The sequence below is a fragment of the Phacochoerus africanus genome, chromosome 4, assembly GCF_016906955.1.
Source record: "Phacochoerus africanus isolate WHEZ1 chromosome 4, ROS_Pafr_v1, whole genome shotgun sequence".
Taxonomy (NCBI): domain Eukaryota; kingdom Metazoa; phylum Chordata; class Mammalia; order Artiodactyla; family Suidae; genus Phacochoerus; species Phacochoerus africanus.
Window position 1 is genome coordinate 26,333,502 of NC_062547.1, and position 25,165 is coordinate 26,358,666.

The following is a 25,165-nucleotide window of genomic DNA, read 5'->3' on the forward strand; positions in this document are numbered from 1 at the left end:
AATGTGAGCTTCGGTTAGTAATGGAAGGAGAGCAGAAAGCTGTCTGCATTCATTGTGTCATCTACTGTCCCAGGGTTCCTGTGACAGTGAATGTTATTATCGTCCCTTTATCGATGAGGAAATCAGCTCATCGAGATGAGGTCACCTGCTAGTAAATGGCCTCATTAGGACTTGGGCCCAGATTTCTCTAGCTTTTTCTACCACAACGGAGCTGTGACTCCAGCTCTGTTTGGAAAATACTGGAACTGAGGTAGAGATGAGCAATCTTCTTCCTGCCCACCCCACCCCCAGCTCCCCCCTCTACCCGGCCCCCGTGAAACACTAGAGAAGTCAAGAAAAAAAAAAAAATCCTGAGCTCCTCTTTGTCTGCCATCTCCTGGAAGCTGAGCCGCCTTCTGTTCAAATGGTGTTTCTTAACCCTTCTGGGGCCACACCCATTGAGAAACTGATGGAAGCTGTGGATCCTTTCTACAGGAAAGGACACTCAATTTTTCATGTTCAAGGATGAGTGTGTGTGGACCCTGGAGGCCAGCCCATTGGCACCAGGTCGAGAACCCTCAGCCTCATGCTCAGGTTGAGTTCAGCCTTGTCATGAATTCATCTTCCTCCTTTCCTTCCACTCCCTGTGACCCAGAGACAGAGACCGCCAAATGCCTATACCCTGGGCTTCCCATGGGATCCATCAGAAACTTCGTGAAGCAGGAAGCCCAGTGTCTGGACAGCTGGACATTCCTTTAGCCAGAACCATCTGGATTCATGACATACAGAGGGCATTCAAGAAATAACTGTTAGGGAGCAGCAAACTTGACTAGTACCCGTGAGGATGCGGGTTCAATCCCTGGCCCTGCTTGATGGGTTGATGAGATCTAGCGTTGCCCCAAGCTGCAGCAAAGGTTGCAGACATGGCTCGGCTCCCACCTTGCTGTGGCTGCGGCGCAGGCCGGCAGCTGCAGCTCTGATTCTACCCCTAGCCTGGGAACCTCCATGTGCGGCAGGTGTGGTCCAAACTAAAAAGATGAAGGAAGGAAAAGAAATAACTTTACGATAGATCTCAGTGGTGAGGTTGCCCAGCACCGTCCACCTACCAACCTACAGGGCTGTGTACGTGGCTCAATCCTGATCGATGTTCATGTCCCAGAGACTGTCCCAGGACTGCACCTGACTTAAGCTGGGCCAGTCTTGAGTCTTTTCCTGTGACGTTTTCTGCTGGAATTGGCGGTGAAGACCGCCTCCTGCCTCTCGGCTCCGATAGTGAAGCCGTGTACCAGGAAGGACGAGGAAAGGGACATTTGCACCTGGCCCTGATAACTACTGTCCCCTGACATCTGAACCAAAGACTCCTTTTTGCCTAAACTGGTTTATACGTATAAACAAAGGAACGAAAACAGCACACGTGCCGTCTCGCCACCGTTTCTCACAATAACCCTCATCACCAGTGTGGCACGAGAAAGGGGGGAAACATTTTCGCGGAGAGCTTACCGCCTGTTCCCCATAGCCGAGGACGTCCGTGGAGCCTCGTCCCCTGGGGTCCGCGCCCGATCCTGAGGAGGAGGGAGGGCCAGGGCCGAGCGAGCACTCCCGTCTGGCCGTTCCCAACTCAGAGGCCTGTGCTCTCCATTCCTGCCTTGGTTTTGGAAGAAGAAAACGGGTTCTTCACAGAAGCCACATTTTCCCCTGCATCTGGCTACGTTTAGCCCTCCCCCCCCACCAGTCCTGCCTCCCCACTTCCCTCTTCCGGTGCTTTTCAGGTCCAAAGGCAGTGACAGGAGGAACCGATATTTGGGTCTTTCCCACACACGCCAGTTCTCCAAACACGCATAGTGGGCACTGTGTGTCACAGTCATTTGTCAAGCTCTGTGGTCTGGTGCTGACAGATTTTTCAGGAAGTGAGTCCAGTGTGGTTCAGAAGGCTCTTCATTATTTTGTTCCATAAACTGAGATGTTATCAGAAGTGAGAGTTTTTACGACATTTAAGAAATATTTTCATCTAGAAAACACTGGCCACCTGTCATTTTGAAAGTTTGCCAGTGGTTGGACTTTTACAAGAATTATTTTGCCCCCGTAACTGCTGACTTCCATTTGGCAGTTCCTAAACATTTTCTCACCTGCGTGATGTCGACCTTTGCACAACTTCCTTCTTCCTTCAGTGTTCATATTTCTGTGGTTCTGCTCTTTTTATAACTACTTAAGGAAGAAAGGAAAGGAGATTTCTTAGTAGTATTTCCTGGTTGATACCAAGGAGAGAGAAGCTTTTTTTTTTTTTTTTCCTTAGGGCTGCACCTGCCGCTTATGGAAGTTCCCAGGCTAGGGGTGGAATTGGAGCTGCAGCTGCCAGCCTAGGCCACAGCCACTGCAATGCTAGATCTGGGCTGCATCGGTGACCTACACACAGCTTGGGGCAACGCCAGATCCCTAACTCGCTGAGTGAGGCCAGGGATTGAACCCACATCCTCCTGGATATTGGTTGGATTCTTAACCACTGAGCCATATTGGGAACTCCAGAGAACCATTCTTTATTTGAGGAAATGTCATGAGCTAAGGTAAGTCAGGAAGCTGAGTTTCTGTTAGACCTAGGCTCTTGGGAAAGACTCTGATGGGCTTTTACACCTCACCTGCAAGTGGAGATAACCACTTAGGTAATGCCTCTCCTAGATTTATAGCAAGCTAGGAAGTAGACCCCTTGGCTGAAGAATAGGACTTTCTTGGCTATTGGTGTCAATGTTGGACTAGTCATGTGACCTAAGTTGCGTAGCACACAGTGAAACACAATCCTGTCCCAACAAGTTGCACCATAAATGAATTAAGAGATGCGATGGGACATCAGAGGACTCTGGGGTCAGTATAATAAACACCCACTGGCTCAGGAGATGGCCCCTGGTTAGGATTTCAGGAACTGATAAAGTTCCTACTCCACGCAGTGGGCGCCCCAGTAAGTGTTCATTTGTGCCCCGCCTTCTTCCACAGACCCAGGATCTGATTGGTATTAGTAAATGATGGCTGAAATATTTCAAATTGGTCAGAGTGGCAGACTAGCGGAATTAACATTGATTTTAAAGTGATCTTCCTAAGTCTCCCTGAGCAGCGCCCCCTTCAACCCGGATCACCTGACGCCAACACCTGCAGAGGGATCTGCCGGTGCTGGGCCCTCATGCACCAACTGGCACCATTCTCCACTCTCACCACAGTGCTTTCTGGCCGTGACTGACTTCAGGTCTGCAGGCGCAGGAGCGCCACCCCGCAGTCTCCCCACCACACTAGTCCTGCCTGCGCAGAAGGAGGAACGGATAGGAAGGGGTGTGGGAAGGAGGGAATCTCCGCCAGGGTGATGGTGAAGAGCAGAGGGTGGCCCTCTGAGCTGCTGCCACTAACACAGGGGCCAGCATTTCCAAGTGAAGTGGTGCTGGATTCCCTCCAAGTGCCCAAGGGGGCAGAAAAAGAGAGACTAGCACAGGGCCCGAGCAGGATGACAGCACAAACTTCCAGGCCTGGCTGCACCCTCTCTCCCAAATGCCTTCCTTTATCCTGGCTTAATTCGTATTCCGCCCTCTGAATTCAGAAGCAGCACCTAACAGGGACCTGGAGCAAGTCAACTTAATCACCTGTCTTGTCTGCCTGCATTTCCCCCACTGTTCATGTCACCGCACTGCATTTTAATTGCCTATGTATTTGCCTCTCCCCTCGGCACATCCTCCCCGTCCCCCGGCACTGTTCATCGCTGTATTCCCCTTACCTGAGTGCACGGAGCTCCTACTGGCACAGTTTCCTGCCACCAGCTGAAATGGGGCTCTGTCCCTTGGGTTACCCCTGTGGAAGAGCTTGTCACTTGTTATAGCCCCTTTCTTGACTCAAGATTCTTCTTAGGCCCCAAAGCCGCTTCCGCAGGGAAATTTCCTCCCACCCACTCCTCACCGGGGCGCGGCCGGAGCTTGCCCAGGATGGCCAGCAGATGGCGCAGTTGCTCTCCTTACGGCCACTGGGGCTGGAACGGGAAACAAAGACCGGGAAAGGGGGGAAGGTGGGGTAGCTGGCAGGCCTCTCCTAGAAACCTGGCAAGGGGAGAAGCTTCCTGCAGAGAAAGCCCCCAGGCCCAGGCCCCGGCCCCCTCCCCTTCAGAACTCTCCCCCACAGGCCCAAAGCAGCAAAAGAGGAGGGAGAAGGTTCAGGGCAGGCCTGCCCAAGGAACCCATTCAAGGCTGTTCCCTGGGCCCAGGTTGGGAAGCACCCACTGCCTCTGCAACGCTTCCCCCACAGGCTGGTGGGTGCCAGAAATCCCACCCTGGGGCCCGGCACCTGAGTCTCTTCCAAATAAGGCTTTATCCTGATAGAGCCCACAGGGTCTTGTACTGCATGACACTAGCTAAACCCTTGGGTCAGGTAAGGAGCCAGAGTCAAGTCTCAGTCTCTTCAACTCTGAAAAAAAGAGGTTAAGTTTAATTTTTCCTGACAACGCCGATTGGAGGGGATTAATTATACATGAAGGTGTCTGAGAAATGGAAGCTGCCCAATCAATGACGGTTAAACTTCAAACAGGAGCAGAGAGCTGCCTCTGCTGGGGCACAGCCTTCCCTGGTCGGAAGACTCCTCCGTTCTTTTCTGGGAGCAGGTGGATGTGCCGGGTGAGGTGGGGGTGGCAAGGGGCCCTGTCATCTCATCGTCGCTCATCGCAGGGCCTGCAGGCTCCAAATGCTCTCCCCACCTCCTGTCTCCCCACCCTCCCCTCCCAGCCCCCCTCCCACCTCCGCCTTGCAGGCAGGCGTTTTCTAAGTGGGAATCGAATGCCATCCCCCGCCTAAAATACTTAAAGACTTTCCATGCTCTCAGCATAAAGGCCACACTCAGAAAAAATGTCATTCAGTGTTCTTTATAATCTGATTTCTCCATACATGTCAGTCTCATAAAACAAGATTAAGGAAATGGGCTTCAATCAGAATAAACACCGTGAGGTCCAGGGGCTGAGGGAGTGGGTGCTGGGTGATGACTCAGCGCAGCTCTGGGCCTCAGGAAGGGAAGTGGGGACAGGGTGAGGAGGAACTGGCCGAGAGGGCGTGGTGGCCAGCACTGTCCAGGCCTTGATCCACCTTTTCTCAAGGACAGAGACTGGGTGCCCATCACCTGGGACACTGCCTGTCATGGTAGATGCTCTGTGTGCACTGAATGAGTGGAGCCATGAATGAATGAGTGACTGACTTAGCGAATGACTAAATGAATGAGTGACTGAATGAATGAGTGACTGATGAAGGAATGAAAGAATTAATGAGTGAATGAACGAATGAGTGAACAAATGAGTGAACAAACGAATGAGTAAATGAACAAATGAATGAGCAAATGAGCAAATGAACAAGTGAATGAATGAATGAACGAATGAACTAATGAGTGAATGAACGAATGAACAAATGAACGAATGAATGAATGAACAAATGAATGAGTGAATGAACAAATGAGTGAACAAATGAGCGAATGAACGAATGAATGTGTGAATGAATGAATGAACGAATGAATGAGTGAACGAATGAGTGAAGGAACGAATGAGTGAATGAATGAATGCCTGACAGGGGCCAGGGTTGACAGACTGACACTTCCTGTGTCCATCTGCCTGTAAGGGTCTCCACCTTCTCCTCCCCCACCTGCCAGGCCAGCCCCCCTCCCTGCTGCCTTGGCTGGTCTTTGAGGCTGGAAGGGACAGTGCTGGAGGACAGTGAGGCCAAGGAGAAGAGAACTCGTCTCAGCCACGCAACCCAGGACCCAGGCCTAGGGGAAGTGGTGGCCGCACTGAGGGCAGAAATCCCTGAGCCGGCTCTGGCCATGACCTCTCCCAGTCTTAACCTTGCAGGAAGGTCACCCTGCTTTTCCACCATGCACCTTTTGGGCAGCCAGGGGCCTGGGCGTGGCTGCCCAGCCATCTGTTTTGGGACGGCCTTGTCCCTGGCAGATGCTGCGGGTCCCGTGCGCCCGCTTCCATGGCGCACCGCCGACTGCGGGAGATGGCACATCTCTGCGGCCTCTGCCTGGGCTCTCTTGTGACCCCGTTTTCCACATCACTCACTTTCCCTCCTCTCCATCTGCTAGTTTCACTTCAACGTTCTCCAAAAAGAACTGCTCCCTTGGACTGGCCCGCTCGGCCACCTGGCAGACAGAAGTGCCCAGCACCTGGGGAGGCAGAAGGCTCTTGCCTTTGTCTGCCTGTTGAGCAGGGACCTGGGTGACCATCCCCACAGTCACTGGCCTGGGGCTTGTCATCATTAGCTCCGAGTTGGGCTCCACTGCCCTGGGCTTGCCTTCCTCTAAACCAGCCGTCACAATGCATCCCAGACAGTAAATCTGGCCTGGTGTTCTTTTCCCAGGCTTCCATCTCAGTAAATTCCAGCTGCAACCAGAAATGTGTAGACCTCGCTGCCCCACCGCCACCCCTTCAACCCACTAGCAAGTCCTGTTGGGTCTGAAATGCATTTGCATGGGCTCACCCTCTTCATCTCCGCACTGTCACTTCTCAGTAGCCTCTCAGCACAGTGACATCTGTCATTTCGCCTCCCAGTCTCCTGCATGTGCCTCATCACACCAACCATCAGGTCCAGGGGTCCTCTAAGCTCTTTCCTGCCACAGGGCCTTTGCACACACTGCTTCCTCACCCCCCTTCCACTCCCCCGCCCCACAAAGCACTCTTTCCCCTGGTTTTCACATGATTGCCTCCTTCTCATTTTTTAGGGCTCAGCAAGAAAGCCACTTCCTTAGATTTTCTCAGGCCATCCTCTCTAAAGAAGATTCCTCCTTTTCTTCTCAGTTGCAGAATCCCATTTGTCTCCTTCCCACTCCCCGATATCAACTCTTCTTTATGAATTTATGTGAACACTTATCTATTTAATGAGTCATTGTTTGTCTCCCCACTAGAAAGTACCATGAGGGGGAGAAGCTTGTCTGTGTTGCTTGACACTATATCCCCAGAACCAGCACAGGTCTACACAAGGGATGCACTCAGGAAATATTTGCTAAATGAACATAATAAACCCATGGGAGATGCATCGTGTTATTGCCTTGTTTAGACTGTCTGTGCTTCCCCGTCGTCCTCAGTATAGGTGCCACTCCATGTCCCGAGGCAGTTTCTTTTCCTCCCTCCTCCCTTCCCTCCCTCTCCCTTTCTTTCTGTCTCTCTTTAGGGCTGCACCTGCAGCACATGGAGGTTCCCAGGCTAGGGGTCAAATTGGAGCTGTATCTGCTAGCCTACACCACAGCCACAGCAACACCAGATCTGAGTCACATCTGCAACCTACACCGCAGCTCATGGAAACACCAGATCCTTAACCCACTGAGCGAGGCCAGGGATCGACCCTGTGTCCTTAGGGATACTAGTCGGGTTCTTTACTGCTAAGCCACAACGGGAACTCTGAGTTACAGTTTCTCCACCACCTGCCTTGAGCTCACCTTTCCCAGCTTCCTCATCAGCCCTGTGGGGGGTCAAGATGGAAAGGGTTAAACCAGAAGTGGTGCCACATTGCAGACGGAGCACTGGCCCCACCCGGGGAGTGGAAATGGTCCTAGTGATCCTGGGCAGAGCTTCGGTTCTGTGATGTCTGATTTTTTCTTTTTAAAACGATAACGAGCATCAAGCTCTGGACGCAGAAGCCAGGGGAGCAGCTTGGGATCAGCAGGGACAGCTCTCAGCGTCTCCGGTGGCTGGGGAGAGATGCGGGTGTCCCACGGCCCACAGCCCATCGGAGAGCAGGGGCCACGCCCACCTTCTTCCCTCACCATCTCCGGCGCCTGCTTACATGGTATTTGGGCATCGCCCTGCATTGTGGGTGATGAAGTTGAGTGAAAGCACGTACATGGGGACCAGAGAGCCTGTCCCACTCATGTCACAACTAAGAGGCAGCGAGACTGCAAACAAGCCCCCAGGGGGCGTGGTCCCTGTGAGGGACACCCCACGTTAGAGACCTTGACCGAGACTTCAGGTCGCTGGTGAAGGTGTCCTTCCAGCCCAGCTTCTGTTCTGCTCCCCACCCTGACACATTTATCTGGCAAATTAAACTCATCTCTGCCGGCTCCTTGCAAAATGGCTCTGCTCCAGCCTCTAAGCTCAGCACCAGGCGGCTGCCAGGTGCCGGCAGAAAGCGTTTCCTACAGTTCTGGGTATGGGCCTCTGGCCTCAGCCCTGACCTCTGCAGTGCAGGGGTGGGGGGAGTGGAGTTTCGAGAAAGAGCTGGCACTTTCTAGGTGTTTCTCCACCGACACAGCCCTTCTGAACGGCGTGAGATTTTCCTTAGCAGACTCAGAAACCTGTGTTTCTCATCAACCCAGTGGGATGGACCTGTCGACAGTGGGACCCACTTCGACTTTGTCACATAAAGCCTCTGGCCATCATGTGCCCTAAGCCATCCTCAGGTCAGGAAACAGGCTCAGAGACATGAAATAACTCACTGGAGCTCACACAGCTAAGTGTCTTCTGGTCCCATTTCTTTGGGGTGGGGGGGATGGGGAGCCGCAACCACTACATGCAGAATTTCCCTGGCCAGGGGTCGAACCCGAGCCATAGTAGTGACAATGCTAGATCCTTAATCACTAGGCCACCAGCGAGCTCTGGTTTTCCATTTCTGGAAAAACTAAGGCACAGGAATTTAGTGCGAAGAAGCCTTTTTCCAGGGCGGGGGGAACAGAATCAAAATCAAGGAGAAGACGTGGGTGGGGAAGGTGGGGGCTACTGGCCCCCTGAGGCTGGGAACGCCAGGCTGTCCTGCTGGGGAGGGAGCTGCTCCAGATGGACTCGAGTTCAGAGGGACCTTGTGACATTCAGGGCAGTTGGGAACAGAGGACAGAACCAAAGAAGAAAGCTGGGGGTTGGGGAGGGGCCCCATGTCAGAGGGCTACAGCTCCTGGCAGCAGGACGTGGTTATTCCAGGCAGCAGAGGGAAGATTGGGGCCGGGAGGAAGGGGGTGGGCAGGAAATGCTGCTGGCTTTGTGGAGAGCGTCTCTGGCTCTGGGGGAGGCTTCAAGCCCGTGCCTTATGTTGAGATGTCTGTGGCTTTCTCGGAAGCCTCCGTCTGAAGGTCCTCACGAAACTGGTCCAGCGGCCACTCAGCTTTCCTGCCAGCTGGCATCTCAAGTATCATTGGTTGAGTGAGTGAGTGAAGGGGTGTGTGTCTGGAGAGGAGGGTTTAGTCTGGGGCCTGCTGCCCCATGGGAAACCAAGTCTCAGGGGGACGGTGTCCATCACAGAGACCCTTCTCCTTCTCGCCTCCAGTACCACGCTCCCCAGGGATGCTCTAACTGCATGTGGTCCTCAGCGGTCCCCTGCTTCTCCCGCCTGCAGGAGGGGGAGCCTGACCCACTGGTGGCAGGCGGTAAGAAGGGAAGGTTGGCAAGGAAGCTGTTCCCAGGTGACTTGCACTTCCTTCAGGCATCCTCTGGGTACCGGGCTCCTCTGCCCTTTGATGCAGGTGATTAGGTCCCATGGGCATCTCTGTGCTCCATCCAGACCAGGAGCTAAAGCTGCATGGATAATCCAGGGCCAGGGCTGCCAGGGGCCAGAACTCTGGTTCCCATGACATGCAATGTCCTGGCCTGATGCGAGGCACTTCCCTTTTCCAAACCACCCAAAGCTTCTTGCTTCCAGTCTCTGCTCTAATGAGAGGGGTGCTTGTCTAGAACCAAGGCCACCCAACCCTCCTGCTGAGCCCCAGGATGCTGGGGCGGGGCCGGAACCAGGAACACTGCCAATCCTTTTTTTTTTCTGGATGGGGCAGGACTGGCAGAGACCAGCCCCCTTTCCTCAGAGCCCCGCCCTGTGCCATCATCAGTTCTGGGGGCCTTTGTGGTCCACACCCAGGAGTCTTAAGAAGACATCTCTCCCCTGTGGCTCCAACTGCTTGCTTAGCTTGCGGGGTGGAGAACCACCACCCAGAGGCAGACCCTGTGCAGATGGACAAGCGCCCTGGACTCTGCCCCAAACCTCAAAACCGAAGTGACTCATCCTTGGCCTCACCCCCGTGTGTAGCACACGCCAAGTTCCTTGGGTCCCATAATCATAATACGGCTCCGCCCTGCTCGCACCCTTCAGTCCCATTTGTCGACGCTAATTTGCTAATTCGGGAGAAGAGCACCTCTCATAGGGATTCCTGATGTCCCCAAACATGCCTCCCTGCTTCTGCCGTTGCCCTGGAAACCCATTCTTTACCCAGGAGCCAAGTGATCACTTAAGCCCATCAGGGGTCATCACTTCTGTACTTCCACCTGCTACGGGGGGTTCGGGGCTCTTCTTAACATCGGCAGCCTTCGTCCTAGCCTTGAGGCCCTGGCCCCTGCGGAGGGCTCCTTGTCCTGTGCTCACTCTGCTCCAGCCCTGCTGGCCTCCCAGATCTTCCTCGACCACGTGAAACTATTTTTTTTTTTTTTTTGCATCAGGCCCTTTGCACCAGCTCTCCCCTCTCCCCAGAATGCTCTCCCCCTGGATCCACATGGCTGCCCAGTGCTCCCCCGAAACATGAACTGCTCAGAGAGGCCGCCTCCACAGCCCAACCATGGCAGCCCCCAGGCCCCTGGCACAGCATCCTCATCGCGCTGGGTCACACTTGCTGAAATGACCTCGTTTGTGTTGTCAGAGAGCCTGAACCTTGACATCCTCATGGCTGTGTCCCGCCTTCTAGAACTTGAACTCTCTTCCCTGCAGAGCTCCCTGGGAGCTGTATCTTAGTTACATCTTTTCAGTAAACACGTTCATTAGGCAGAAGGTCCAGCAGCCCCATAGTTTCTGAAACTTTCCTAAGATTCACGAATCAGAGCGCAGATCGGGTCTCAGAGGATGGAGCATCCTCGGCTGACCGGTTCCTCTCGCCTTTGATGTAAAGCCCTTTGATTTCTTCTACCTGCCTGCCCCCGCCCCACTCCGTCCACCTCCTCCAGGACCCTCAGCCCAGCCCCGCCTCCCTTGCAGCTCAGCCATCAAAGGCGAGGTTTGCACAGGAATCCCTGAGCTTGTCTGTACTGAACACAGGGAACCAGAGAAGGGAGCTGGAGAGAGCGTGGAGGCAAGGGGACTGGGCTCCAGAGACAAGTCAGCCGAGGCACGTGCCAGGGGCTCGGAGACTCACAGCATCACAGACACAGTCAGGGTCAGGCTTGCCCCTGTGTGATCACACTGTCCACTGAGCTGGAGAGTCTGGGGGAGTCATCTTGGAAGGAATGTGACATTTAACACCAGCTCTGTCTTGGAATTGTTTTTTGGTTTTTGTAAATTTATGTTTTAAAAATTTATTTGTGGCTGTGCCCACGGCATGCAGAAGTTCCAGGGCCAGGGATTGAACCCGTGCCACTGCAGGGACAAGGCCAGATCCTTAGCCCTCTGGGCCGCCCCCATCTCCCACAACTTGCCTTCTAGAGGGTCACGTGATAGTGTCTCTGTTGTGAGAAATTTTCTGGGAAATGTGGAGCAGACCACAAAGCCAGGTTTCCAAACCCAGCCAGTCCTCAATATCACCTTATTACAAATAAAGACTCCCGGGGCTCTTCCCTAAATATTTTGACTCCCTAGGTTTAGAGTTTGGGACCTTCAGCGGATTTAACACCTGAATATCCCGGGACTCACTCATCTTCCAAGGACTTCTCACTATGTAACAGTGGTTATGCCATGGGGCCGGCCAGGGGAGGCTACCCTACATGGCAGTAGCCAGTCTCAGTGGCTTTAACCCATAGAAGTTTCTCTTTCCCTCCCATCTCCCTCTGATACCAGCTGAGTGGTCCTTCCCCATCCTAAGTTATGCCACCTGGAACGCGTGGCTTCTGAAATCGCTGCTGCCAAGGACGAGAAGAAAGGAGTGATCACATGACACTTGTATGAGGGCCAAGCCTGGAAATGACTTGTCACTCTCACCCGCACTCATGGGCTGGAACCCAGTCACATGGTCCCGAGATACCTTCAACCGCGGTTGGGAAATGTGAAAAGCAAAGGACCATCTGATGAACCGCTTCAACTCTCTGCCACACTCAGGATTTGGCCTGTGATCACATCCTGTTTACATATGTATAAGGTCCTCTAGACCCCTCACTGAGATACAAGTTCTTTGTGGTCAGAAGGCAGCATTTCTCTCTCCTCGGCATGTCCCAGCCCTTAGTTAGCGCTAAGATAAATGGGTGATAGACTAGTTCCCGGGAAGTGAATAGGAGCAGTGCGATGTAGGGTCTGATGGGTCTGAGCCCAAGTCCTGACTCCCAACACTCTCTTGGCTGTTTTCTGAGCCACAATTATTTTGTCTGTAAAATAGGAAGAGATTGTGGGGATGGAATGAAGTAACTTAGGGTGTAAATTACCAGGCATACTTCGAGCGACATAGTGGAGGCTCAGAATTACCATTCTATCACAATCTACTAAAGAGACAGTAAGAAGGATGAGTTTGTGGGGGGGATGGTCAGTGAGCCACTTGAAATCATATGCAAATATTCTGTATACGCATAAATACACAGGGATCTTTTCTTACTCATCTTCATTTATAAAAGCACCCATGTAATAATAACTCATTGGAAAATGTTTAAATGTCACGGATCATAATAGCTAATGCCTATTAAGTGCTTCCTTACTTCAGGCAGTGCTTTATATGCCTAACTTTTTTCACTCTCACGAGAAACACCTGAGGCAAATACTACCATTAGCATCCCTACTTACCTAATTCTATAGATGAGAAAACTGATTCTCAGAGAGACAAAGTCATCAAAGGTCCCACAGCCAAGTAAGCAGATGAGTTGGTTTCAACTCAAAGCCAGGCAGCCTGACCCCAGAACCCATATCCACTAGCATCAGTGCTTTTCAAAGTGTGGTACCCGAACCAGCAGCATCAACATTACCCGGGAGCTTGTTAGAAATGCAAATTTGGGGAGTGGCTCAGCGGGTTATGAATCTGACTAGTATCCATGAGGACGCAGGTTTGATCCCTGGCCTTGCTCAGTGTGTTAAGAATCCAGCATTGCCGTGAGCTGTGGTGTAGGTCGCAAACACGTCTTGGATCTGGTGTTGCTGCGGCTGTGGTGGAGGCCGGCAGATGCAGCTCTGATTCAACCCCCAGCCTGGGATCTTCCATAAGCTGTGGGTGTGGCTCTAAATAATAAAAAAAAAAAAAAAGCAAATTTGGGGGGGCAGTACCCCAGACCTCCTGAATCAGAGCTCTATTTTCCACTGAGCTCTTCAGCTGATACGATACACCTTAAAGTTTGAGGGTCCCCGTACCCTGAGAGTGTGCTGCCTGGCCTTCCCTGCAGTGAGCCCTTCTGGAGCCTAGTGTAGTGCCTGCAGCTCGCTAAATAAAAACACCATCACCTGCTCATAATTGCTATTCAAAGTCTGCCTTCCTGCATCTGATGTCAGAAGCATCAGAAGAAAAACAAATCCATCCCAAATGGCCAGTGACCTCCTTTGTCCTGTTGGGGTCACCTGCACCCTGAGATCTCCCCAAACTGAACAAGGCAGCCATCAGAGCCATCACTTGTCAGAACTGAGGCAAAGTCCCATGCTGCCCACATGCCTGGGTGGAGGGCTGATAGGGGGCGGCTGTAACCAGAGATGCTACAAAGCACACATCCCCAAGAGTGTGCAGGCCGTCTACCCCAGCTGTTCTTGCCTCAGCAACCAGCCCCTTCTTGTGCTTCCTCTGACATCCAGATGGCAGCAGACACAGCAGCAAAGGCAGCTCTAGTCAGGCAGCTCCCAGGCCAGCTGTGTACCCGATTAATCAGAGACGGGACAGGTGCAGCTTATCTGGAGGGCTCATGAAGGCAGCGCCCAGGCAGCCACAAAATGCCAGTGAGCTTTATCCTCAGCCCAGCCAAGAGAGTTTTTCATGCCGATTCCGATGTATGTTAAATGATGCCGTAACGACAGCCACTGTGATTGAGCACTTACTGTCAGGCGTTCTGTGTTCCAACCACTCTTTGTGCTGAAACTGACAGCACTAATGGCCTGAACCTAGCCAGAACACAGATGGGGACTTGAACCCATGTGCCAGGACTCGAACATGGCCTAAACCCAGATTGGGACTTGAACGCACATGCTGGGACTCGAACCCAGTCAAAGCCCAGATTTGGACTTGAACCCACGTTATAAATTAGAATCATGGAGTTCCGGTCGTGGCTCAGTGGTTAATGAATCTGACTAGGACCCACGAGGTTGCAAGTTGGATCCCTGGCCTCGCTCAGTGGGTTAAGGATCCGGCATTGCCATGAGCTGTGGTGTAGGTCCCAGACGCGGCTCGGATCCGACGTTGCTGTGGCTGTGGTGTAGGCCAGTGGCTGCAGCTCTGATTCGACCCCTAGTCTGGGAACCTCCATATGCCGCAGGTGCGGCCCTAGCAAAGACAAAAAGACAAAATAAAACAAAAAAAATTAGACTCACTCACCTGATGTCTGGGTTTACTGAGGTTCAGGTTCTTTATGCTTCTGTGCAGAAGGAATTCAGAGAGAGACAGAGGACAGGCAAGAAATAGATCTACTTCTATGCAAGCAGACAGGCAAGGAGGCTCCGCCCTGAGGGCCCGGTGGGCCACAGTTTTATCCTCCAAGGGGAGCAGGGGTGGGAAAAGCCCGCCTCTTCCTCTTTCTTCAGTAGTAGCTCCTCCTGGGTATCCGGTTAAGGCGTCTACTCAAATCAGCTGAAGGGCGGCCCTCAAACTCTTACCCCTGGTCTGAACCTGAAGGCAGGCCTCATCCCATCCCCCACTCAAGGACCTGAGGCAATTTTCGCACCTCCACGAGTCAAGCAAGCCTGCCTTGTTCTGATGGCTTTTTTGAGCAATTTATTAACTTGCAGTGATCTCCCAAAGGCCCATAAATTTCCCTCTTTATTGATGGTCCCTTACGGGGGCCTTACAAGTACCTGTGCCTCCTCCACTCCATCCCTGTCACTGCTGTTGTCATTATTCCTGTTTCACACATTAGGAACCTGAGGCTTAGCGTGGGGAAGTAACATTATCCAAGTCCTCAGAGCTCTAGGGAGTGAAGACAGGACTCAGACGGCAAGAACTGGGCACAGAAACCCCAAAAAAATGTCTATCGGAAGACCTGTGGGTATGTGGGAACCCTGTGCCTGTATGTCTCATCCCTGCACTGGATGGAGCAAACCAGCAAGGCGCACTCGAACTCAGGCCTGACCTGGCCACCAGGAGCTCCTTAAGAAATTGCACAACCTGAAAGTTGAGAGTTAAGTTTGTTCATTTGGGGCAAAATTAGGACTCATGCTGGGAGACAGCATCCCAGGTAGCCCTTGAGAGACTGCCCTCCGAAGAGGGAGGGAGGAGCTAGGAGACCCAGGAATTTTTGCAATAAAGGGCCCGGAGCAGGAACAAAAGAGGTCTGGGCTCCCTGACCTCATCCTTCGATAGCACTTCAGCTAGGGTGGCAGTATCCTGCGTTTTCACAGCCCTTGGGGCTCCCTGGCTCACCCTTGGAGGTGGCTACATTTGCAGATGCCTGTGACATCCTTGGTTTTGTTCAATTTACTATAGCCTGGTGGGCATAAGTATTTCAGGGTTCTGAAATACCACCCCAAAGAGGAAAGGGGGGAATATCAGGGTATATGCGGTAAAAGTGAAGGGAGTGTGCATGCAGCCCCGTTCACGCTTCACACAAGTTTGGTGCTGGTCTCCTGAAGGTTCCCACTAGTCACAGGGAGCAGACAGCACCGTGAAGGATTTGAGTGTTTGTCTAGATATAAGGAGATGCAAGAATTGGGCACAGAAACACCCCCCTCCCCCCAAATGTCTATCAGAAGACCTGTTCCTCCAGTTTTCCCAGAGCCTAGAGGGCTTCATTCCCGATTTCCACCCTGAGCCCTGCCCAGGGGGTGCTGTGGGTTGGCAGGGGCAGTGGCTCATGATTAAATCCATGTAGAGGTAGTTGCGAGTGACAGCAAGTGCCAAACTCCAGTTCACACTATGACTCCTCTTCAGCCCCCTGGCAGCATTTTATAAAGGCTGCTAAAGTTGACGGGTCCCGTCTTTGTTTAGAATTAAGATATTTTGTCCCCCCCCACCATATTTTTTGCATTAAATATAAAAATTTTAAAAATATTGCACTAAAAGATTATTTATGTTGGTTACTGAGCTTTCTGGCACCCTCTTACATTTTGTGCCCAAGGCAAGTGTCCCACTTGCCTCACCCTCATTTCAGCCCTGAAGGGCCTTTCAAGGTAAGGGCAGACCACTGTGAATTACTGCTGGGAGGTGGCTGTCACTGCAGGTGGCTTGGGCTTCGGTTCCAGAATTGTCTGGCCCCAGTGCCTCTGTTCTTCCTGTCACTGGAAGCTGCCCCCAGAGCATTTTCTCAGTCCCTCAAGTGCTCATTCCCCGGGAGGACCGTGGTTCAAACCACCTTCTCTGCTCTCAAAGCCACGGGACGTGGCCGGAAACCCACCGCAGACTCTCCTCTAACCGACAAGCATGACACGGCCACAGATTCTGCAGGTGCTCCAGGAACACTGGCCCTGCAGCTCAGGGATAAAGAGAGGGAAGGGTTCTCAAACCCTGGAGGCCCCAAGGGAGGGAGCCTCATGGCTCTTCCTGGGGTGGGGGGTCCCACGGAAGGTGCTGAGGCAGCAAGAACCCACCCTGTCCCCTACTCCCCCAGCAGCCTGTGGAGGATGGAATCAAAGACTCTTTGGCCTTTGGTTTCCTGGCTACTCTCTGAGGAGCCAGGTGTCTATTGGATGGAAGCGGTAGAGGAAGTCTTTCAATAGAGACACTTTCTCTATTTCCTGTTTGAGGCCTCCGTTGGCTGTGTAGTGTCCCCAGGTAGACCGCTGGTCTGTGGAAGAATAGGAAGAGGCTTTGCCACTGCCTTGTCCTTGGCTGGGAGGGTCTGTGTCCTGGCTCTGACTGAGGGTCCAAGGGCTCTGGGGTCAAGCCTCCTGGGCTCTGAGTGACAGGGGACATGGTTAGGAGCCTTAGAATGCACCAGAGAGAGCAGTGGTGGCTTCTAACCCACAAGAAGCTCAGGTTTGCTTCAGAGGCCCAGAGTGGAAGGTGCAGTCCCAGGGGGCAGCTTAAGCCAAAACATAAAGCATTCTCTGAGAAGGAAGGAGGATTCCACCACAGCACCTCTTTCCACTGTCACTGGCATCTGCTGGCCCCAGGCCTCTTTTCAGAGGGTGAGTGAGCTGGTCCCTGGGCAGTGAAGCCACAGCTCCCAGCAGTGATGCTTCAGGGCATGAGAGGCCAGGGACTCCAGGAGCTGCAGTTTCCCCCTTGGCTACGGGCCCATGCTGGGAGGGACATTTATCCTCCTCCCACTGGTCCTTGAACCATAAACAAGTTCTAAAGAAGAGCTGGCTCTGTCACCCCCAATGCCCAGCCTGGGAGGAGCTGAATAAAGAAAGGGGCAGCAATTAAGAAACAATGGTAGATATGACACTGAGATGAGATATCATTTGGCTTGTGTATTGTTAGCAAATGCTGCCTAAGGAATTATCCCCAAACTTAGGAACTCAAAACAACATTTATTATCTCCCAGTTTGGGTAGATCAGGAGTCCAGGGACAGCTTTCCTGGGTCTTCTGCCTCAGTTTCTCACAAGGCTGAAATCCAGGTGTTAGCTGGGGCTCTGGTCTCATCTGAAGGCCTTGCTGGGATGGGTACACTTCTCAGCTCACATGATCACTGGTAGGGTTCAGTTTCCAGATGTTGGCCGCAAGTCGCCCCCAGTGCTTGATAAATGATTCTCTCCAACATGGCAAGCCCACAAGAAGAACTAGAGAGAGGATAGCAGCAAGACAGAAGGTGTCATCTTTGATAACCTAATCATGAAAGTGACATCCCATCACTTTTGCTGTGTTCTCTTGGTTAGAAGCAAGTCACCAGGCCCAGCCAACATGCAAGGGGAGGGGATCACACAAGGGCAGGAATACCAGGAGGCAGGGATCACTGGAGCCGTGTCAGGATCTGCCCATCATAGCTTGTTTGCACTGAACGAGTTATACTTCCAGCTTTCTGGATGCCTTCAATTACCTGCAGGTGGCCCTGCTGGACATTGGCCGTAATGGATTGGACCACAGTGGGATGTCTGACCAAAGACAGGCATGATGGGGCTCAGCCCCATCAGATGCCATGTCTTGGCAACTTTGAATGGAAAATTCAGAGAAAGCAAAAACCATTTCTTGTTGAAAAGTATTCCTCTGGGGGTAGGTAGTAGACTGGCACGGCCTCTGTTTTCACAGGGTGAGATGAGAAGCAGTGGAGAGATACCCAGAGCAAAGGCAACGGGCAAGAATGAGGAAGCCTCAGTGGCAGAGAAAGCAGCAGTCATGAGGTTGTGAGAAGAGGGAGAAGGGACAAGGAACGCACGGGGACAGAAGCAGAGGCACAAACACAGGTGACCCACCCCAGGGCAAGCCCAGATATAAGGAGAAATGGAGTCTGCTCACCAGCTTAGCAACCCGCTTAACTCCCCTGAAAAGATACCATTTTTTCCTGAAAATTCTGGAGATCAAGGACACAGCTTGGGCACTTGCCCATCACTGAACCAAGGGGCTGGAGTTTCTGCTCAGCTGCCCCAGAGTCACCTGCCAGCAAGAAGGATGAGGGGGACAGAGCTGAGATCAGCTTCACTGAAACCACATGAGAAGACTTCAGAAGTACAGAGACAGACAAAAACAATAAACATCTGCTATACACAGAGTTTTGAGGAAGGAAAGGCAGGAATTGTTGGGTTTTGATGTCTGCCTGAGAGTCATCGCTGGTTAGATTTTTGCGCATTACTCCTCAGTTTCTGCCCGTTGTGGGGTGTGAGTTCTTGCGATGCGCGCCATGCCTGCCGGTGATCCGTTCAACAAGCTCTGCATTCTGAGCGCACAGAGCCAGAAAGCCAGATGTTTTCCATTTTTAACTTACTTATTTCTACCTGCTGTAGAATGTCTAAGTGGACGAATTTTCATTCCAACACACTGTTCACCAATTCTTTCATTTCAGGTCAGAGGACCTTAAAAAAGAGAACAGATTCCCTTGACTTTGGCTGTAGGTCTACCCCAGAAGCTGGTTGGAAGGTTCCGGGAGTCCCTGCTGATTCCTTATTTTGTTTGCAAATCCAAATCTATCCAAGCTACCCTGAAGCAGTGTGTTCTGGAGCCGACTGGTACGGGCTCTTAAGAGCCTTTCTACTCAATGGTGTGTTCAAGGATGTCAAGCTTTTACTGTAGGACTGGCCAGGGGGGGAGGATGGACACCTGCAAACACTACCACTCCCGGCTCCCCTTCCAGGCTGAGAGCTGGGGGTTAAATATTTAGCAGCAAACCACTGCCTATTTTAGTAATGTTCTTATTTTAGTAATGTTCTTATTTTTCTTGTTCTTTCAGAGCCATTGAAAGAAACTGTGGCAGAGCTGGGTTATTTAGGTTCTCTCTTTATCTTTCTTTCACCGCTATTTTTAACATTATCCCTCTTTAGGGGGGCGGACAAGTAAGTAAACGAACTAGCTGGTATACATCTGGTAGCCCAGGACAATCAGTCTGGCAAAATCCTGTATTCTACAGCAAATTTCTTTCTTCCCGAGGTTTACCAAAATACTATAATTATAGTCCTCCATTTAGCACTAGACTCTGGTTAAATTTCAGCTTCTCTCGACACACCTTATAGCAGTTTTAAGGGGATATTTTCCAATGTTACTGTGCTTTTCCTGAAATGAGCTCACTTAGAAAGTCAGGAGAAAGAGCGGAAGGAGGAAAGGGACATAAGTGGGTGGTGACAATAACGTAGAGAGAGCCGTGCAAAGAGGCGAGAATTCTGAAAGTTTGGACAGGAGTGAAATAAGAGTCTTTAAGACAGTCTCTTTTGGAGTCAGTGTTTTGCTTTGCGGTCTTAGCATATCCATCAAAGAAGCTGACTACTGAATTTTTCAAGTTGAAATGTAGTTGACGTACAATATTAAGTAAGTTTCAGGCGCACGACACGTGCACACGCATGTTGTGAAATGATGGCCACCATCAGCCTAGGCACCCTCTGTTCCCAAAGTTCCTGACTCCTGAATTTTTAACACTTTTTCTCTTCATTTTCTCAAACTACTGTTAAACATATTACTTTCCTAACTTCGACATGTCAAAACTTCCTTCAAATGATCAATTATTCCAAGTGTGATGGGCTGAATGGTGTCATCCTAACAGTCATCTGTTGAAGTCCTGACTCCTAGTACCTCAAAGTGGGATTGTATTTGGAGACAGGGATTTGATGTGATTTGATTTTTTATATTTATTATGATTATTGTTATTATTATTTCAGGGCACACCTGTGGCATAGGGAAGTACCCAGGCTAGAGGTTGAATCAGAGCTACAGCTGCCGGCCTGTGTCACAGTCACATCCATGCAGGATCCGAGCTGCATTTGCAACCTACACCACAGCTCATGGCAACCCCCGATTCTTTTTTTTTTGTCTTTTTGCCATTTCTTGGGCCGCTCCTGTGGCATATGGAGGTTCCCAGGCTAGGGGTCGAATCGAAACTGTAGCCGCCGGCCTACGCCAGAGCCACAGCAACGCAGGATCCGAGCCGCGTCTGCAACCTACACCACAGCTCACAGCAATGCCGGATCCTTAACCCACTGAGCAAGGCCAGGGATCGAACCCACCACCTCATGGTTCCTAGTTGGATTCGTTAACCACTGCGCCACGACGGGAACTCCCTAACCCCCGATTCTTAACACACTGAGCGAGGCCAGGGATCAAACTGAATCCTCATGGATGCTAGTCGGGTTTGTTACTGCTGAGCCGCGACTGGAACTCTGGAGACAGGGATTTTAAAGAGGTGATTAAGTTTGAGTGAAATCCTAGCGTGGGCCCTACCCCAGTGTGACTACTGTCCTTGGAAGAAGAGATCAGAACGCAGACACAGGAGAAGATGCCATTTACATGCCAAGGAGAGAGGCCTCAGAGGGAACCAACCCTGCTGACCTCTTAACCCTGGACTTCATGTTTCCAGAGTTGGGAGAAAATAAACTTCTGTGGTTTAAACCACCTTGTCTGTGATACGTTGTTATGGCAGCACTTGCAAACTAATAAACCAAGTAAAAACTTCTTTTTTTTTTTTTTGCCATTTACCCAGTTAAATGAAAATTCATAGGAAAAGCAGGAATTTGGCCAGGAGGAGGTTAAAACTTTGACATAGCCAAACCTAGGACAGAGAGACCACCGTAGTTGGTCCAAAGTATTTGTGCTTATGAATAGTGTTTCAGATTCTTCAATCCAACAAAGGCTGGAGGCGGGGGGGTCAGAGAGTCAATAATCCAACAATTGTTGACCTTGGGATAAAATGAACAAAGAGGCCTTCTTTTATAAATCAATAAGACGGGGAGTCATCTCATAAAATTTTGAAGGGGACTCAGAACAGAATTTGATCCATCACTTCGGCATGAATTATTTACTGGTCTCTGGACCTCCAGCTTGTGGTCCTTGGGGCTGGCTTGAATTGGATTGGAGCCTACATGTCCAGCTCTCTCCGTGGAGCGTTCTCTGTGCTTTCAACGGACACAAGGTAATCCAGGTCAAAACAAAAACATACAAGACAAGACTTTGTACAAATAGTCAAACAAAACCAAAAGCAAAGCAAGCAGGAAAAGAATAAACAGATTAATGGCAAAAATACTCACGAAATGACACAACTCCAAAAAAAGTTCTCATCATACAATGACTGAGGCCTAATTTCCTTGTACAAAGAACCATTTGGTTACAAATCCTAGGATAAGGAAATAAGTTCAGCAAAGATATTTTAATGAAACATGTCAGAGAAAACAGTAATTACACGTGGGCACAAAGGAGCTGGTGAGCCACCTGTTGGACTGAGGGCCTTCAAAATAATCTCATTGGAATCTCCAGCTTGATCAAAGACTGCCACTCAAAATCTGAAAATATTTCTTTCTTTTAGTTTTTTGGGGGGCAGGGGTGCACCTGAGGCATATGAAATTTCCCAGGCTAGGGCTCAAATTGAAGCTGCAGCTGCTGGCCTATGCCACTGCCACAGCAACAGCAATAGTAATGCCAGATCCTAGCTAGAGGTGCATCTATGACCAATGCAGCAACGCCAGATCCTATTTTTTTTGTGGGGGGTGCAAAGGCGCGGCATATGGAGGTTCCCAGGCTAGGGGTCAAATCGGAGCTACAGTTACAGGCCTACACCACAGCCACAGCAACACCAGATCTGAGCTGTGTCTGCCACCTACACCACAGCTTGCGGCAAAGCTGGATCCTTAACCCACTGAGTGGGGCCAGGGATGGAACCTGCATCTTTGTGGATACTAATTGGGTTCTTAAACTGCTGAGCCACAACAGGAACTCCTGAAAATATTTCTTATGCCTAAGTAAAGGAAAAGCCAGGCTGATCATGTGAGTTTCTCTGAGCAGAGCAAACCGCTGGTCTTTTATAGTCATTGGGAAGAGTCTATTTGGGGTTGTGTTGGCTTTAGAGGCAGGAATGGGTTGATGTTAGCCTCAGACATGTGTTCACAGAAGCCAGTCCACCAGCAAATGGCTGGCTTCTGCACCATGGAGCTATCACTGATTGCTTGGCTTTCAGAATTGTGTTCATTGAAGTGAGTTGTCACTTCAATTCATTAAGTGTAGAAGTGTCATTGATGGATTGGACAGGTTTAAAACTAGTTCTGGTGGAAACTTGTACCTATGCCTAGAATAATCAGTCCTTTCCTGGGAGCATGAGAACACCATACAGCAATCTTTACAACTTACCTCTTAATTTTCTTTACTGCCTCCCATGCCCCTGAGGGGGAAAGACGTATACACACCAGGAAGGCAGAGGTTTTTATTCATTTTGCTCCCTGCTGGATTTCCAGTATCTAGAACACAGTAGGTACACAATAAATATTTGTTAAATGAATGAATGATCCTGATCTCCAGATCTTGACCTTTAGAGGGCACAGGGGACATGTGATTTTCTATTTGCATTATATCTACAAAAAAAAAAAAATCTATTACCACAGGGACAGGCCTGGATCTAATCATGATAAATGCTTTTGAATTGAGGGTGATTAATGAGCTGTGGGATAAAGCTAGGTGTGTGGTGTGTCTGCTGCCTCTCCAGACCACGTTCAACTTCACTGATGCTGTGCATGTGACCAATTTTGGACAATCGGTGGCATTACCTGGATCATTAATCTCAGAACATTTCCCCATTCCTGGCCTTTGTAGTCCTTGGAGATTTGCTACCTTCTGGTCTTCTGGTCCTGGAAAGTGCATTCCAGGAAGGTATGGCACAGTGACCACAAACTCAGGCTCTTAGAGTGCTGTCACTTCATGCAACTTCTCTAAACCCCAGTCTCCTTGTCCGAAAAATGGGAATAATAATAGAACTTATCTCATGTGACTATTTTTTATCACCACCACCCCATCATCGGTCATCATCACCCATGCTACAGGGCCCTAGGGAGCGCCCTGTGTCCCAGTCCTGGCCAACTAAGCCCTGGGTTTCACCAAGGATGGACAAAGAGGCCACGGGCTTTTTCAAAGAGCCAACTTTGCCATGGGAGTTAGAAGAGACAAGGTGAGATAAAAGTTGCTGCTAAGCCTGATTAGCCCAAACCAAGTATATTTCATGTTCACATGCAATGGAACCAACCAAGTGAACGCAAGAAATGTGGTGGCAGATCCTTTTGTTTGATTAATTTAAGACCTAACTTCACTCTCCATTGCCCAAATTCATTGTAGACTAGAAGTACCAAATATCTTCTTTCCCAGACTCCCTTGCTGCTAGGGATGGCAACATGACTATTTCGGGCCCGTGAGATGTCAAGGGAAGTCTGATGCAGGGTCTAGGAAAATTGTTTCCCTAATAACACACATAAGAGTTACTGGTGCATCTCTTCCATCTTCCTCACCATGAGTTTGGACCCGATGCCTGGAGCTGGGGCAGACATCTAATGGTTATGAACCATACACATGAGTGAATCATCAAGGGACTCATAAAGATGCTGTCCCTGAAGACATGGAATCATGGAATGGGTGCCAGCAGTCATTCACCTAGAGACTCGTGCTACTAAGAAAAAAAAAAAATTAAAACATTGTATGACTTTCAGTGGCTTGCAGCCAAAAGCATTCCTAACTGACCCAGTGCCATCCAACCCAACAGTGACGCCATTGTTGGACAAGCTCCTCCTACACATCCTCCAAAGAGGCCCCATGTATTTCTTTGCAGACAGCAGCCACAATATACCACAGGTAGAAGGCCATGGGCAGACCTCCCAGGGGCTGCAGCAGTTGGGCTCTGCGAGCTTGGTAGGCTGATGGATATTCAGCTCTGGTATCTGTGAGTTAGGAGTTAGGTTGAGGGGACCAGTTCCTCTCTTGCTCTGAATTCTGGCTTATAGTATATCAGTACAAAGAACTGAACAAAATAAAGTTCAAAAATCAGTTTTGAATGTGTGCAGCCCAGACCTGAAGCCAAAATGACACTTTTTGGCAACTCCATCTGCCAACCCTTCATAAAAGAGGCCTCACCAACTATTCCATCTAGTCTCAGATGGAGATGCTGGGGCAGGAGAGAAAACAGATGGCTCAGGCTTCCAGGAGCAGCCCTCGCAAGAGTCTGCTTTCCACCTGGAAGATGGGGAAGGCAAGGCACGCCCCCTGCACCTGTTCCCATGGCCCTGAGGACTGTCAGTTCTCCTGAACTCATCCACCAGCTGTCCTCCATTTCACTGCCAGTGAAACGGTGGAGAGGGAGCGGGTTCCCCCTTCAGTGAGGCAATATGAGGTGTGGGGATAGGAGGCACAGGGGTCCTTGGAGGAGGTAACAAATGATCAGAGAGAGATGGACCACTTCCTGGAAAGCTGGAACCTTGGGGGAAATGCATGGGTTAAGGTGAAACATGGACTTGGACCTTGGGTGTTGGGTTCAAATCCTGCCTACCACCATCTCTTACACAGCTCACCTGTAACCTGGAGATGATGAGTGTGCCTGTGCCCTGAAGCCACTTAGTGGATTAAGTAGGCTAATAGCTTGAGAGCACGTAGCCCAGTGCCTGAACCATAGCAAGTGCTCAAGATACTATGCACTTGAGATGGTGGAGGAGCAGAGGTTCGGAGCCGAGTCAGAGGCTGAATCAGCTGTACCGAGCGTTAGTCTCCCCGAAACCCTTTCTCCACTCTGCCCCCCTGGAGCTGACGTTAGTAGACAACCCTCATCCCCTGAGGGCCTTTCTCCCCTGGGAG